The sequence below is a fragment of the Lissotriton helveticus genome, chromosome 5_1, assembly GCF_964261635.1.
Source record: "Lissotriton helveticus chromosome 5_1, aLisHel1.1, whole genome shotgun sequence".
Classification (NCBI taxonomy): Eukaryota; Metazoa; Chordata; class Amphibia; order Caudata; family Salamandridae; genus Lissotriton; species Lissotriton helveticus.
The window spans coordinates 752,480,967-752,497,354 of record NC_136065.1 but is presented as its reverse complement, the minus strand read 5'-3'; the positions used below and the strand labels follow the sequence as shown (position 1 = coordinate 752,497,354).

The 16,388-nt window shown below is 45.1% G+C and overlaps 1 protein-coding gene across 3 annotated transcripts in view; it reads left to right on the top strand.

The window, feature by feature from the left end:
• ZSWIM8 (zinc finger SWIM-type containing 8) overlaps window positions 1-16,388 on the top strand; it is a 2,353,271-nt gene that overhangs the window by 1,941,352 nt on the left and 395,531 nt on the right. The gene's annotated exons all lie outside the window — the stretch shown is intronic.

Below are 16,388 nucleotides of genomic sequence, written 5' to 3'. Positions count from 1 at the left end.
TTGACATGTTGTACCCTGTGCTGTTCCGATTACGTCTCAGTAGACTCCTGAAGATTCCACCATGCGACCCTTCAGACCTTTTGTGTTTGTTTTTATTCTGAGGTTCTACAATGCTCAGATAATTATTTAAGACATTCAACTGCACTAATATGTTTGAAATTGAAGAGTTTTTAGCAGGGGCGGATATCTGTAAGTATATTGATTGATTTAATAAGTCTGTATGAGGCCTCTTATCTGGTTACAAAAATACATTTCTTTCCAGCAGGAACAAAACATCCAGCCTTTCTGTAATTGTTTTGTATATTGATTATGAATAACACCAAGGAGGCAATTTGAATTTTCCAAAGTTGATACTGATCATCTCTTCTGACAAGTTACCATCATTGTAGGGCATATGTGCAATTTATGGAGGCATATGCTGCGTTGCCCTTCGTGGCTCCAGCAGTGCCCACAAGGAACTGAACATTCGCTCTGCTCCGTTGTGTGCAGTCAATATAATAGGATGGCACACGCTTGAGATCCAAAAATATTGTCACTGAAGGTAAAAAACGTTTTCTTTGTGGATCTATCTTCCCCAAAATGTTTTAAAAAATACAAAGAACAGGAGAACGTTAAGAAAGTATGATACAGGATCCTGCTTCACCTTTGCAAACATACCTTCTTTTAATCGTGCACAGAGCTACCTTTATGGGGACTTTGACACCCTTTAAATATTTTACGAGTATCTACTCGTTTGTTAACCTACATTCTTGCGGAAATAGGTAAATGTAGATTTCATGATGATGCACACAAGTTACATGGTGGTCTATTCATATTTGAAAAATAGTACATTTCCCGAGGTACACACAAGATCAATTCTAATTATATTGCATTTAACATGGTAATGTATAATATAATATTTTCACGTAAAGGTAACCAGTACTGGAATTTTTACTCATCAAAGCAGCTGCTCTCAAAATGAATTCAAAAGGATCTTTCCTTCCTTTACACTCACAAGTACTTACAACCAGTTGTGTGGCAGGCATATCACCAAATATTGCATCTCGCCATTGCTCATCCTATTTTCATTGATGCAAATCCACTGTCCATACAGATTCACTGCAGAGGAACATCTGTGGTAAGCATTGTAAACCAGTCAGAACAAGAACTTAAGCAGAGAAGGGTTCTGGCTAGGCCAGTACAAACCACTGCTATTTTGACTTCAGATGAACCAAGACGCCCTTTAATTAACCAAGAGTATACCGTCATTGCAATAAGCAGCAAAAATGCTTAGTGACAGTTTCCTGCCTCTGGAATATCGTTCATATTTAAGCTTGCATCGTTTACAGTCTGTGTCATCAGTGGTGATGTCGCAGTAGTCATTGGGCAGTGCCTATCCTGACGTCAGTCGCAAGAGAACGTAATGCTTCGCGGTCATATCGGGAATTATATTGTTACATTGTAGCACTGCAGCTCCGTAAAGCCTGTCCCCAAGCCTGCAGGAGCAGCGCGCACGTCATGGCGTAGCTGCCACTCCAGCTTTTTGTTTCAGTCACAGCATTGGTGAATTATTTAGTAGCGCTAGTCTTGATGACAGCCACGACAGGCATTATGTATGACTTTGTATTTCAGTGCGGGGATGTGGACCACCACACTAAAATGTGTTAGTCTAAAGCCTGATGCATGGTACTTGCAGGGCTGTTGACGAAGGTACATTAATAGCTGAAGCAAAAGTGACAGTGGCAGTGCCAGGATTGTGCACTGAAGAAGTCTGCTGGTTGTTACTAATCAAAGAATCAATTTGGGTGTAAGGAGACGCAGCAGTCGGTGGAACCGTGTTTGCGCTCTGAGCAGGTGGTAAGGTGAGTTTGACATTAGAAAGTCAACAAACAGTGGTGGCTAGGTAGACCAGATGTTGCACAATCGCCTGTAGCTTATGGTATTCAGAAATTTCCAGGAAGTTCACAATTGCCCAACTCAACTAATGGTTCGCCACCAACTAGAACCACAGATAACTAAACAACACACAGATAATTTGAGAGGCAAAGAGAACAGAAGGACAGGTAGTGGAGGCACTGTTGCCAAGCAGACACAACACGTGTCTGCCTTTCTCACCTATCTGGGCTTCTTCAGGGCATCCAAAGAGTAAAAACTCCTCGATATGAAGATTCAATTTAAAAAACGTTATTACTGTTAAAGACCCAAAAACTGTGTTAGAAGGTTAAAATTCGCATACCACTGTATAGAAGAGATCCGAATATTTCAAAATGAAGAGCTTTAGTCTGTGAAAGTAGTTCACCAGCAAGTTAGAGACGTGGCGCCATCAGCCACATCTAGGACCAAACCCGTATCTGGTTCTGGTATCCCATCTACGCGGAATTCTATTGGAGAACATCCTTCTATTCTCTTTGCCTCTCAAATTGTCTATGTGTTGAGTTTGACATTAGACTGCAGAATTTCTAAACAATAAGCCACGGTGTCTTCAACATTAATTAGTCTAGTTGACAGAGATTCAAGTGTAGATTTAATAAGAACTTCCATAGATGATAGAGATGTAAATAAACAGTTAATGTAAACTAGATTAGCTGGGGTACCTATGACAGATTCAATCCTTTAATGAAAGGGTCTGCTGGGCTTCACAACAAACCCCAATCCCTCCTGCAGATTATTTACCAGATCTTCCGGGAAGGGGCTGGAAGTATCTTACATTTCACAGGAGGAGGAAATGGCGTGGTGGTCGAGGTGGCGTGTGCAGCTCTGGGATTAGGCCGAACCTGCCAGCTGCCGGGGCCTGCTCCTCCTGCCTTGACGCCCCCCTGCTACTGTTTGCCGGCCTCCGCTGCAACGCCTTGGAGCCTGCCGCCGCGGGTGTGGGTCGCCCTCTACTGCCACTGGGAGGTTTGAGCCATCGTTTGCCTGCATTCTTCACCCTGCGCTGCCGTCTCCTTGAAGACTTCTGCCCTTGCCCCCCCACTGGGATTTATGAAGATCGGATGAAGCAGATGTAGCAATTTAGGCCTGATCATCACTGGTGAATTGACCCCCCTCCCCCCGCCTCCTTGCTTGAACATATCTACCGAGGGAGCCCTTCATTGCACATCCAACTCATTGCACATCCAACTCTGCACTATCCTCTGGGTACTCCATCCCCCATCTTACACAGTGCCAGGAGGCACCAACGCGTGTTCTCTGCGTCCGCTGGCGCCAGGAAAAGGTGGGGAGGGGCCCACACCCTTGGCTGCTGCTGTCAACAAACTCTCCCTCTAAAACAGATGTTGCAGAGTATTTGAACTGCCCCTTGCTGGAGAAGGTATCGAAATTTGGTCTTGGCCCCCTTTTTGACTGTTAATGTGTGTTTCCGCATCTCCCAGTGACAATTTAACTTAATATTGGGACATTTAGAATCCGTGTGTGGGTTGTTGTGAGGGTTGTTGTGTGTTCCTTTCAAATAGCACTTTCTAGGATCTCAGGGCTGAATAGAGGTACTGAGGGGACACTGAGAGATGGGTAAAAGAAAAGGCAAGGGGAGGGCTCAGGGCATGGTTAACCCCCAAAAAAGGTCCTTTGGTGCAGTTTGCGATGAGACAATGGACAGGTTAGAGTCAATTTTGACTGAATGTCATAAATTGTCCCCTTCTAGCCCACCCTGCCCTTCCTCCTTGCCATGAAGTCCCACAAACCCTGACAATAATCCTGGAGACTTCATGACCATCTCCCCCGAACTGCCACCAGCAAAAAAACCTGCAAAGCTAATTCCGCAGATGTTTAAAAAACACACTATTGGGTAGAGTAAGGGACTGCTTAAAAGGCCCCTTGAACTGGAATCCGGTCCAGCCGCCCCCATATTAAGTTGTGAGGCAATGGATTCTCCTGTCGCAGCATATGTCACACAAGGTGAGTGTCATAATAGATTTGATGTTCTGGCTAATGAGGAAGCTGGGACGCTAGGGGTTGGGATAGCTGACCCTGAGGAAATTTGCGAAATTCCCACAAGCGAGATACAGGCACTGAAAACACTAATCGAGTCATTGAGAGACGAGATTGTTGCACTTAGAGTGGAGGTTGCAAGTTTAACAGGGAGGATAAACTATGGGAAAGGTGGCTTCACAAGAGACTCTGATCGCTCTTCCGTCTACGGCTATTAAGGGAGTTGAAGATAGGTGCCTAGGACTCCATAGCTTCGGTAATGCCGGACCATCACATAATGTTGCTATAACTAGGCTCACATACCCACCCCCGACCACACTAGAGATTACCACTCCAGTGATACATTTGACGTAACTACAGAAAATCCGCAAGGTGCTGGCCAATGTAGGGGTGGGCATAAGATCGTAGATAGAGGCGAGGTCATACTGGATGAAGAGTGCACCTCTAAGCTAGATTACGAGGGTATTGGGAAAGAGGGCAGTGAGGGATGGTGTCTATACTAGATCCAGCGAACATGGTAATCAAGTTGTGGTTTACCTCACAGAGGTTCCCCAACTATCCACGGCTGGATATGACGATCAGGACTCACTTAAAAACAAGGTCATTCACTCGTTTAGGTCCACCTGACATTGTTACTCAATCATTAGAGAGGATATTAAGGCTTTAGAAAGACCGCCCCTTCCAGGGTCATCATGAGATACGATCGTAGTCCGCTTCTTTGATGAGGATATGGTTACTGGATTACTGTTGATTGATTCCTCACGATCCCCCCGTGAATTCCCATATTTCCATTAGATATAGAGCTCCAGCAAGACCAGATCCTGTGTTCCCCAGATCTGCCATATCAGGACTTTCTGCACACAATATAGGTGAATGGAAAGGGCAAAAATGACTACAGCCCGAAGACTGGATGACTCCAGACACCATCATAGAGCCTCTAGGGCCATTACTAAACCCGCCCCTACTAGAAGCCTCACCCCATCTAGGTCTGGCATTTATACCTGAGGCCTATTGTGAGTCAATCGCCGTCGACACTAACAGGGCCCTGCTTGCCACCTCCCCTGGTATCACAGGAGGGGAAATCCGCTGACTACTCTCTAAGGTTTCTTGTCTGGAATGTGGCAGGGATTTACAAGTTAATATCTGATCCAGAGTCTGTATACTCCACAAATAAGCGTTTTTTCTGCCTATGGCATTAATGCCACTAGGAAAAAGCTGGTTAGAACCTCAGGATTCTTAGCGGTTAGGGTAAAAACTGCATTAGGGTCCAAAGTCAAGCTCCTCCACGTTGAATCACAAGCTATATCAGCATTTGACTGATTCTTTAGAGTGGTTGGAAAATTTTGATTTTTTATGTATATAACAGTGGTGCTGGGTTCAGAGGAAACCAACACGATCTGCATTATAAACCATGCTCTATCCCAATTCTCAGATAATGTTCCTGTATTAATGGCGAGTGATTTTAATTGTACTTTTGAACCACTTGCCCTCACTCCGCCAGATTTGACTGAGGACTGGGATCGTGAGTGGCATATACCACAGCTAGATCTCCCTACAGTCAAGTAGACAAAGAGAGGAGGCCAGATGTTGGCTCTTACCTTGCAGCATGATTCGAGAGCCACAAATGGGAGAACTACCTCTGACCCAAAGGGAGATTTTACCTTTACTAGACCTGGCCACACAAGCAGAATCGACTACTGTCTTGTCACCCTCAAACCCTGGCCCCTAGTCGATGATCTGGCAGTGGTCAAAAGAATTGATAGCGACCATAATGCCATTGCCATTGCCATTACCTTCATCAAGCAGGGCACTCATGAACTTGACATTAGAGGTAGTCCTGATCTGGGTGCCCTCTTTATTACGAATAACCTGAGATCAATCAGATGGGACTAGGTGAAGGACCATCCGGGTGCCCTTGACGCAGTCAAAGGTAAAGTCCACCTGGAACTAGAGGAGCGAGCCAAATACCCTATTAAGGATGTTGTGACGATTATGGGATCCCGCCACGAGCTGCTATACAATGAGATTAGGGACATGCTAAGCCAACCACATGAAGCTCCAAAAAAAGGTGGGAAACTGTACACATTTGAGGTCACATTTTCAGGCTGTGTGGTATAATCAGGATTGCAGGAAGGAGAAGGGGGCGCTTGTACGTGCAGAGAAACTAAGAGCACGCCCTGAGGTATCGGGATGTAGAGCCAAGTATAGGCAGGTAATGGAGATAGCCAAGAAGAAGTGGGAGGGTTCCTTGTGGTCCTCTCTACAGAGGGCACTGACAGACAAGGACTCCAAGACCTTTTGGAGCAAAGCAGCGTACTGGCTTAAGGGTAACAAGTCGGTCCTGTAATTTACAGTTCAGCCTGATGAGTGGGTAGCGCACTATGGTTCCCTTTTTGAATCAGGCACCATGGCTGTAGAGGAAGCTAGCGAGGGGGAGGGGGGGGGGGTGATATTCTGTTTTTTTCTATAGAGGAAACACAAGCAGCAATTCATTTGTGTGTCCCAGCCAGCGCCTCGGGCCGTGTAGAATTCCTAACGATCTGTACAGAGAGGATATCATTCTCTGGGGTTCCAATATAAATTTGCTTGCTAACTTAATTACATCTGGTGCTGCCATTCCCCCTTCGTGGAAGACAGCAGAAATAGTGCCCATCTACAAAAAGGGGGATAGAGCCAAGTGGCTAGCTATAGGCCTATTAGCCTTTATAGACTCTCTCCAGAAATTGTTTGCAAACAGATTTTAGGTGGGTTACAGGATTGGATTCTAGGGTCCCAAATTCTGAGTGATTACCAAGCGGGCTTCCGCGCAAAAACTAGTACCCTGGACCAGGCTTTTCGCCTCCTCTGTATTTATTGGACGGAAGTACCTATCAAGGGAGGGAAGCTTTACGTGGCCTTTGTCGATCCACGGTCTGCGTTTGAGCTTGTCCCACCGGCTAGCCGATTTAGAGTTCTAAAAGAGATGGGCCTGCCAGGAAATCTTTTAGACGTTTTAATTAGATTACACTCATCTAACACAGGACAGGACCGGTGGGGGAGAGCATTCAAGTTACAAAAACTTTCCCAGTTCAAGGCGGCGTGAGACAGGGATGTGTTTTAGCTACCACACTTTTTACTCGTTTTATTAATGCGGTGGTTGACTTCTTAGGTATAGATGTGTGTGATGCCCTGAAAATCTGCATAAGAAGAGCCCCTGCTCTTATTTCGACTAAGACATCCTCCTAATCTCTAAATCCCCGCAGTGTCTACAACAACTTTTGAACGATTTTACAAGGTTCTGTGACGAGCGGGGCTTGGTGTTAAATGGGGCTAAAGCTAAATATATGACTTTTACTAGAGGAAAGGCCAAATCTCCTAAAAGACCAGTGTTTGTTGGTAGCAGTAAATTGGAGCAAGTTGATCATTTTGATTACTTAGGTATCTGCCTGACTCCATCAATACACTGGGCTGCCCATATTGAGAAAGTTAAATTTCTACTAATTTAAAAGACCGCTCTTATTAGTAATATTCACAAGAAAACGTTGTCCAGGCAATTAGCACCAACTCTGGAAATCTACAACGTCAAGGTTCTAGGGGTGGCACTTTATGGTGCAGAACTCTGGGGCACAGGCAATACAAACTGTCTTTCTAGCATTGAAAATCGCTTCCTTAGATCATTGGTAGACCTCCCCTCTAGTACCTCTTTGACCCTCTTTACTTGGATCTTCCCCCTAGACAGATGGCCCACAAGCTGAATGATAAATTACTCATGTTTTGGTGTAGGCTGTGTTCCGTGGAAGCGCTCACATCCTGTTGAGAAGCTCTGTCGTGCCTTCTGAAAGTCCCCCAGGTAACTTCGTTTCCCTGATTCAGTTCACTAAGGGATTTATTGGGGAGGCTTGGGATGGTGGGGTTCTGGTCCAATCTGGAAAGTCTGGCCCTCATACTGAGGGCGAGGCTCAAAGCGATGTTCTGGGAATCATAATCTGAAAAGGAAAAACCAAGCCCCGGGCACACTTATAGGTCTATAGTTAATACGTTTGTAGTGTTCAATTAGCACAGAAATCAAAAGAGATCGACACCTGTAGTTCCATGTATTGAACAATCTTTACGCAAGTTTTAGAGTTTGTCAAAGCAAAACGCCAGCCGACACGTGTTTTATCAACAGGTAGTTACCTGTGACTCTTCAGGGCTGATATTGCTCTAGGAGTACGTTATCGAAGGACCAGTGATAATTCAGACCCGGTCGAAGGGTATTAATGCTGGGCCTCTATAGAGCAGGGTCCAGCCTGTGTGTGTCTCGTCGCTGGTCCGCAAACCCGCGACGAGACACACACAGGCTGGACCCTGCTCTATACAGGTTCCGTCGAACACGGAGGCACCCGCCCGTGTGATTCCCGATTATTTTGACCTACACACCTTTCCCTCGCATTAATACCCGTCGACCAGGGCGCAAAACTTGCATCAACATCGTTCAATACATGGAACTACCGGAGTTGATCTCTTTTGATTTCTGTACTAATTGAACACTACAAACGTACTAACTGTATACCTATACGTGTGCCCGGGACTTGGTTTTGAATTTGTTTGTGTGGGTCTTTGCCCGCACTGTATACAGGGATTACGGGTCTTCCCCTGACCTGGTTGCACCGTGAAACTTTTTGTTCTTTCATTTACTCATTATACCAAAACGTTACCCTGCTCGAGCGCAATTTTGCTGCTTTTTCAAACCCCCTTCCAGAAAGCATATCATCTGAAAAGGACTTGGCAAAATCTGAGGGTAGTTTGGCTCATGAATTCCTTAATTTCAAAAGAGTCTCTTGCTTCAAGGTTACCAATGATAAAATTGCTCCCCATTTGGCATACAAACTATTTTGACATTTCTGCTACAAGGCTTTACCCACAAAATTGTTTTGTATTAAGTGGCGCTGCAATGTTTTTATTGATGATCGTTGTTCCTCGTGCAAAACCTGTCCAGAATCCATTGTGCACCTACTTTACTTCTGTCCCTACCATACATTTATGAGGAAAAAATTGATTTTTCCGTTATGGAGACTGGTTGGCCCTGGCCATTACCTTGAGGTGCTGAGAATGTGTGCACTGATACACGTAGAGTAATGGTTTATGGCCTTGCTAGATTCTGGTATACACTGTGGATTAAGCGTTCCAAATGTATTGTATGAAGCACTGCACTTTTTATCTGTTTTTATTTTTCTTGCTTTTTAATTTTTTTTATATCATCTGTGTCTTTTAAAACAAAAACATGAAATTGTCTTTTATATACTCGGTATCTTACCCTACTTGTGCTGTGTACTTTTAAGATCTTTGTGATCGAAACAAAGTTATATGATGATGAAAAGACTACAACGGATTAGGAACGCTGCTGCCAGACTACTCTTACATATAAACCCACAAGCCTACATTTCCCCTGCCTTAAAGGCCCTACATTGGTTACCAGTTGCCAGAAGATCCACATTCAAGCTGCTTTGCATTACCTACAAGGCGATACATGGAACAGGACTGCTCTTCACCAGCAATAAAATCACCAAATACATTCAATAAAGGAACTCCTGCTTTACATTGGCACCTCGCCTCAAAATCCAACCATACAAGAAAAAAAACCATAAGTGGCAAATCCTTCTCTGTTCAAGCAGCCAAACTATGGAACTCTTTACCCCCAAACATAAGATCCATAAGATTCTTCAGGAGATTACTCAAGAGTCGGCTCTTCCCCAAATAACCACCATACTAAAAAATAAGTGAGTCAGTCAAAATCATTTATTCGGTTTATACAACCATAAAAGCAAATCACATTTAACCCCTTCCACGCTCATGACGAGCTGGGCTCGTCATGCAGTAGCCTCCTGCTACGCTGATGACGAGCCCAGCTCGTCATGAATAATGGGGTTCATGGAGTTCCAGCACAGGAGAAAAATCCCCATAGCATTCAAGGTGTTAAAATACTCAAATGGATAATAAATTCCATTATGTAGACCTCAATCCATTCTTAATAATATCCACACATATACATAGGTTTCAGTTAAAAAATATACAGAAAGCAGATTCATATAGATTGCAGTTATAATAAAAGTACCAGTATAAAACTGTGTAACAATCTAAATGCCTTCCAGACACATTTTCTCTTTGTCAATTATAACTTGCAACTATTCAGGTTTAAAATGGCTTCTTAAAAAATACTTTGCAATATTATCATCATTTCCCTCCTGTATTCCATATTCTGATTGCCATAAAATGAAATAATTTACCTACAATGTTCCTTATTCTCACAGCAGTAGCAATAAATGTATATATCATTTTGCATATATATTAAGTTTTAAGAAGCTGGAGATTGTAAAGTGCTAGCCTTCATTTTCTAATGTTCAATACCCTTTATAATGGGATAATACAATAGTTTTTGTGGTTTGGAATATAAATGGCAAAATAGAAAGAAATGCAACATATTCTGATCTGATTTGCAATCACATGGGCTTGGGATCAAGAAGTCAGCCAGAATATACTTTGTCCGGGTAAGAGACCAAAAACATGTGCAGTGCTGAAACTAAATCTGACAAGGTAAAACCTTTTTTATACCACTATAAGGAAACAAAAGGTAAGGTTCTACTCTTTCAGTGGTGACAAGAAGTAAATGTTCCACCACTTTCTTCTTGCCCTTCTCCATGTGGTTCCTTTGTTCCCTTAAAATAGTTTGAGAGTTCAGTTTTGACTGGATTTTTTCCGATGGCTGCTATAAGTTGTGGGTTTAAAAAGTAGTCTGCTCTCCTCATTAGTTCAAGCTGCTTTTGAACATGGCTAAGCCAGGGTATTTTGTGCATGTGTTTTATGCCTAAACAATCCTGTATAATTGCTCGATTGACTACAGGCTCCTCTTTTGACCAGATGGAGCGCCAGAACATAATTGGGGCAATTTGGATACAATGTATTATAGGCACCAAACCCAATTCCATATGGCATAATGTAATTGGCAGATTTGAAGGAAATGCCAGAAGTCTTCTAAGAAAAATATTTTCTATTGTCTGCAGGGATGAGGCATTGCAAATATCCCAAACTCCTTCCCCATACATGATGACAGAACAACATTGCACAACATAGATGTTAATAAGTTCTTCAATAGGTTTGGAGCCCGGTTTCAATGCAAACCTAAATGGAGCCTCTAGGGTTTGGTGAAAACACCCTTTTTTGACCCTGAGTTGTATGCAAGAGCCTCTTTGCTCAAATTGAACACCTAGATAAGAGAAAGTAGGTACGATAAACTGCTTATTGTTATCCACAAAACAGGGCTTTAAAAACGAGCGAGTTTTCCCTACCACGATAACTGACTTATCTGTATTTGTTTTTCATCCCAAGTCACTCATAAAATCATTAAATCTGTTTAAAAGTATTTGCAGTCCAATGCCAGTTCTGGATAACAAGACACAATCATCTGCATAAAGCACATAAAAAGGAATAATGACATTCATAAGCAACAACACAATCCCATTGATTTTGGGACTCTGGGCTCTAGTGTTTGTCTGGCAAATCCCTGTCCCACACTTGTCCTTGTAATTTGGTTGGGGTTATTTCCCATTCCCTGGTGGCCGCATCCAGGGAATGCTCACTAACATACTTAAGAGGTCTCCTTTGACTCTTAGGGATTAGTCAAAAGTGTTTATGGTGCCAAGGCACCTTTAGCAGTAATTTCCCCCGGGGCCCAAAAGGCCTGGATCAAGTCCTACCTGGTCCTGCAGCACAGAAGCACTCAGCGTGTCAGGGCTGGCCCTGACCGTGGATCCTTACAAACTCCGATCATGATCTGTGAATTTGGGCTGCTTGTAGCGCAAGTGGCAACACTCGTCAGACACAGGCTCTCTCCTGAGCGGCACTGCCAGCTTTTCCCAGTGATTTAAGATCATCCCAGTCTGCGTGGATGCGGTTCATCAGTCTTTCCCACACATGAGAGCTGGTCTTCTAGCTCCTGACCGGAGCCCAGCGAGGGTGTGATGTCTTTCTCAGTGTCATCCAAGGTCCTCAGCAGTGGGATGGACGTGGAAGGGGTGGGGGGCTATGTGTAGATCAGAGGCACATCTGGATGCACAGGGCTTAATCTTGTCCCAGCAACGGCCTGAACTCTTTGGCAACTTAGTACCTGCAGCCCCGCCTAACATACATGGCTACTGCAATACCTGGACACAACACACTCCTCCGGTGCAATCGGTCACATCACAGCAGCCCCTCCTGTCATACAGGGTCGCCGCTAAGGCGTTCACACGTCCTGGCACGCTTGTCAGATTATTACTCCCATGGTGGCCCCTCTGTAGGGTACAGGGTTACCTAAACAAGGAAATGCCGGCTTTGAGCTCCCTGCATAGCGATCGATGCACAGCTCAGTCACTGTGGCCCTCTCCTGGCATACGGGGTCACTGAATCAATCCTGCACATAAGCAGTAACCGAATCACTGCACAGCTATACCCTCACACAGGGAATCCTCACAGGAGGCTCCTCACTGGACCTCGCTTTCATCTTCCCCACAGGGCACACCGGTCTTAGCAAGCAGGCAGGCGATGGTGCTCCAGGGCAGGTGTTCTTGGTTTCCCTGGGTGATGTCTCCTCACCCAGTAGGGAGACTGGCAGGCCTTGGCCCCCAGTCCTGGTCACAGACATGAGTCTTCCAGAGCTTCCCCTTCTCACACAGTTCGTCTGGCTGTTTAGAAGGAGACCAATTGTGAGCTCTTAACCTCCCCTTCTAATAGTCCATTTCCAGGCATCAAAGAAATTTAGAGTCTGAATCTTAGGAGTCTCATGTTGGGGCTTTGCTTCTTTTGAAGTGAACACTTTACTTTCTCTTATTTTCCCTTGAAAGGTTGTCTATCACAGCAGGAAAGAATCAGAAGCTGATAGTCCCACAACACAAGCCATAAAGGATAGTCCCACAACACAAGCCATAGAGTGATTAGAGTTCATACCTGGATGTTAGCCACAGTGGTATGTGCATCAAAAGGTTAATCCTGGGCTCCCAGCCCCACTCTTTATGACTCCCTTATCAGCCCCATCTCCTTACTGAGATGTGTCCATGCCCCTTCCATGTGATCCATGACTGAATTTGCGAACCTACCCTTTGGACATCAGCACTCCCCTGATTAAGATAAATCTACAATTCATTAATATATAAACAGAAGGTCTGGCTGATTCACACAAATGGCAAACACTACTGCTTAATCCCCTTGGCAGAGTCGCCCTCTTCAAAATGAGGATACTCCCCAGGTTCTTCTACATAATCCAAAACACCCCATTTCAATTTCGCTAGTCCTGGTTTAGGGAGCTTGAAATTCTGACCATTAAATACCTCTGGAGTGGTTGGAGACCCCACCTAGACCTGTCCCAGTGCCAGATTCTGCCCTTGGATGGCAGCATGGGTATGACCAATCTATACTTCTACTATCTGGCAACCCGATCAGTCACGCTGCATGACTGGTTCAATGATGGCTGGTCGGACTTCGCATTCAGACTAGAACTGAGTGATCTGGGTCTCCCTGAGATCCAGACAATGATGTACGGGGGAAATATCCCTAGAACAATGCCAACGGTGACGCATGCGGTCCTCCTAGCCTGGCATGTCTCTCTGCGCCACACCCAATGGACGAACAAACTGACCCGACTTGGCTCCGAGAAGTCAGTGGCCTGGAGGGATTCCGGCAATGAGATCTCATTGGTATCTTGCAGCTTCGGGATGTGTGGGTGAGCGACCATATGCGCACCTTTCAAGACCTACAAACCCGTTATTCCCTGCACCCCTCGGAATTCTATAGATACCTGCAGCTACGTCACACACTCCACATACCGCAAGGCACATCCCTCCCAGAATACAGCCCCCCGGATGCGCAAATTCTGACAGGTAACCTGGGAAAGGGGGTTGTCTCCTGCATCTACCGCTCCCTCACCAACAACACACCCAATACATTGGACTGGTCAAGAAGCCTATGGCAACATTGGGTGGAACCTTTCGAAGAAGAGGATTGGAGAGTCACTTTGATAGCAGCCAAAACGGTCACCACTTCCACTAGGCTCCGTCTAGTCCAGCTATACTATTTACATGCGGCCAACCTAACAGCCAAGCGCCTCTTTCGAGCAGGTATGAAGGCAAGTGCTTCCTGCACACACTGCACTCACGACCAAGCAGACTTCTTGCACATGGTATGGGCCTGCCCTGTCATTGCACACTATTGGGACTCTATAGAAAAAGAGCTCACAGAGGTCCTGGGCTGGGAAGTCCCACATAACCCCTTAAATATACTCCTGGGCATTACAGATGGGCTACATGGCTCCTGAGCTGACAAACAATTTCTTACTAAGGCCATAATGGTGGCCAAGCGGGACATTGCGGCTTAATTGGTTAAACCCAATACCCCCCGGCGTAACGAAATGGCCCAGAGGCGTAAACCAGTTTGCAGCACAAGAGAAACCGCTGTTCGAGGCCAGAGGGTGTCCGGCTAAATACGGCAAGGTTTGGGGCAAATGGCTTGGGCAGATAGAATAAACATATCTCCTTTTGAACTGTATCCACTGTGTGGGAATCTCAGGATCCATGTACTGCATATCTTTCTCCTCTGAATGTGTAAAATGGAAATTTCAAAGGAATGCTGTGATATACTGTACTTGACTTTTTCTGGTATTCCTTGTTTAAAAACCAATAAAATTGTTTATGAAAAAATATATATAAACAGAACAAGAAGGGGGCTAGGACGCTTCCTTGTCTGACTCCCCTTCTCATATTGATAGTTGCAGTAAGTTCTCCCTCTGCCCCATATCTAACTCTCCCATAACCATCTTGATGCATCTGTGCTAAAAAATGGACCAGAGTAATATCGATAACCATATACAGCGTTTTTTGCCATAGTTTCCCTCTCTCCTCCCAGTCAAATGAAGATGTTTAATCCATAAACCCTAAGTCAAGAGGCCCATTCTTTACCAACGTATTCTTGCTTATGACCAGGTGGGGATTTAGACACTGCTCAACAGTGCCCAAGCCTCTCCTTAAACCATATTGAATATCTGAGAATTTTCCTATGTCAGTTACCAAGGCTTCAAGATGACCAAGCTGAACATTGCCCATTAATTTACATGTGAAATCAATTAATAAGACCAGGCGGTAACATTTAGGGTTTGACTTGTCCCCCTTTTTGAAAATGGGTACTATGGTCACACTGGGCCAAAATTTTAACGGGCCCGTCTTTGCGACACAACTTTAAATATTAGTAAGCACTGGGGGAGCCAGAGGTTTAGGTTTGCCAGGAAGAGATGAGCGGAGACCCCATCCAGACCAGAGGCTTCGTTCTTGATGGACTGATTTAAAGCTTTTTTAACTTCCTGATTTGTGGGTGCTACCAGGTTTGGAACACTCTTGTCTATGCAGTTGACATCTAACTCTACAGGCAAACTAGGAGAGATGTGCTCCCTGTGTGTCCCATATAACCCAGAAAAAGAATCTGTTCATCTATTCAGAGGGATAGTGACATCATATAGGAAAGTAGGATCTGCTTTCATGGTTACCCCCACTTTTTGCTTTTGTCATTATGTTTTTCTGACTAGTCTGACTGGATCCTGCTAATCATGACACCAGTCTCTGTGCTTCTTCCCTAAATTAAACCATGCTGAGTAATAGGTGCTTCAGGATGTAATATGCCACCTATGGGACACCACTCGAATTGTGACTAAAGGCCTGCCATTGCAGCCTGTGTAAGCTGGTGCTAGCACCACTTACAACAGATATACGTTTTCCTATATCTGAGGTCACTGCACTTAAAACGTATAGGCCACCTCTAAGGCAGGCCTCTCAATCCTGAAGGCAGGGTGCTTGGTTATAAGTGTGAGGGTGCACCTGCATGAGCAAGATACCCCTACAATCCTCAGGGCCCATTCTCCTGGGTTGTAAGTGCATCAGCCATTACGATACAGAGTGGCCATGCGTCATTACGCAGTGGCTAACTCTAAACCGGCTGTAACAAACCCTGGCATGTTTAAAGAGCTCCTCTGGAAAGCTCTCAGTGCTCCCGGTACCAGTCTTCCAGACCCGTACAGCAAGCTATGGCTGCTGCCGTCTAGAAACTTGATTCTGCCCTCCTGCTGCTGAGCCAAGCAGGGAACGGCAAGACAATAGGTTTCCTTTCACAGGGAGATGTGACCACCTCCCAGACAGGACTTAGTGTATCAGGCCAGGGTGGAGGCACTGGCCAGCACCACCAGACTGCTTTGAAGGGCACATTTGGTGCCCTCCTTGCATACTCAAGTTGGAACCAGTGCAGGGAGCCGTTGGCTCCCGCTCTGGCGCGAAACTGGACAAAGGACATGGGAGTATCCTCCCCACTGTCCAGTTCCTCTTGTGGGAGTGACCCCTAAATCGTCCCAACCCTTTTCTTAGGGTGCTTAAGGGCTTACCTGTGGGTGGTTCCTTAGATTCATTGTGGTACAAGATTCAGATCTGAAGCCACTTCATCTTCACCTGTCTGCG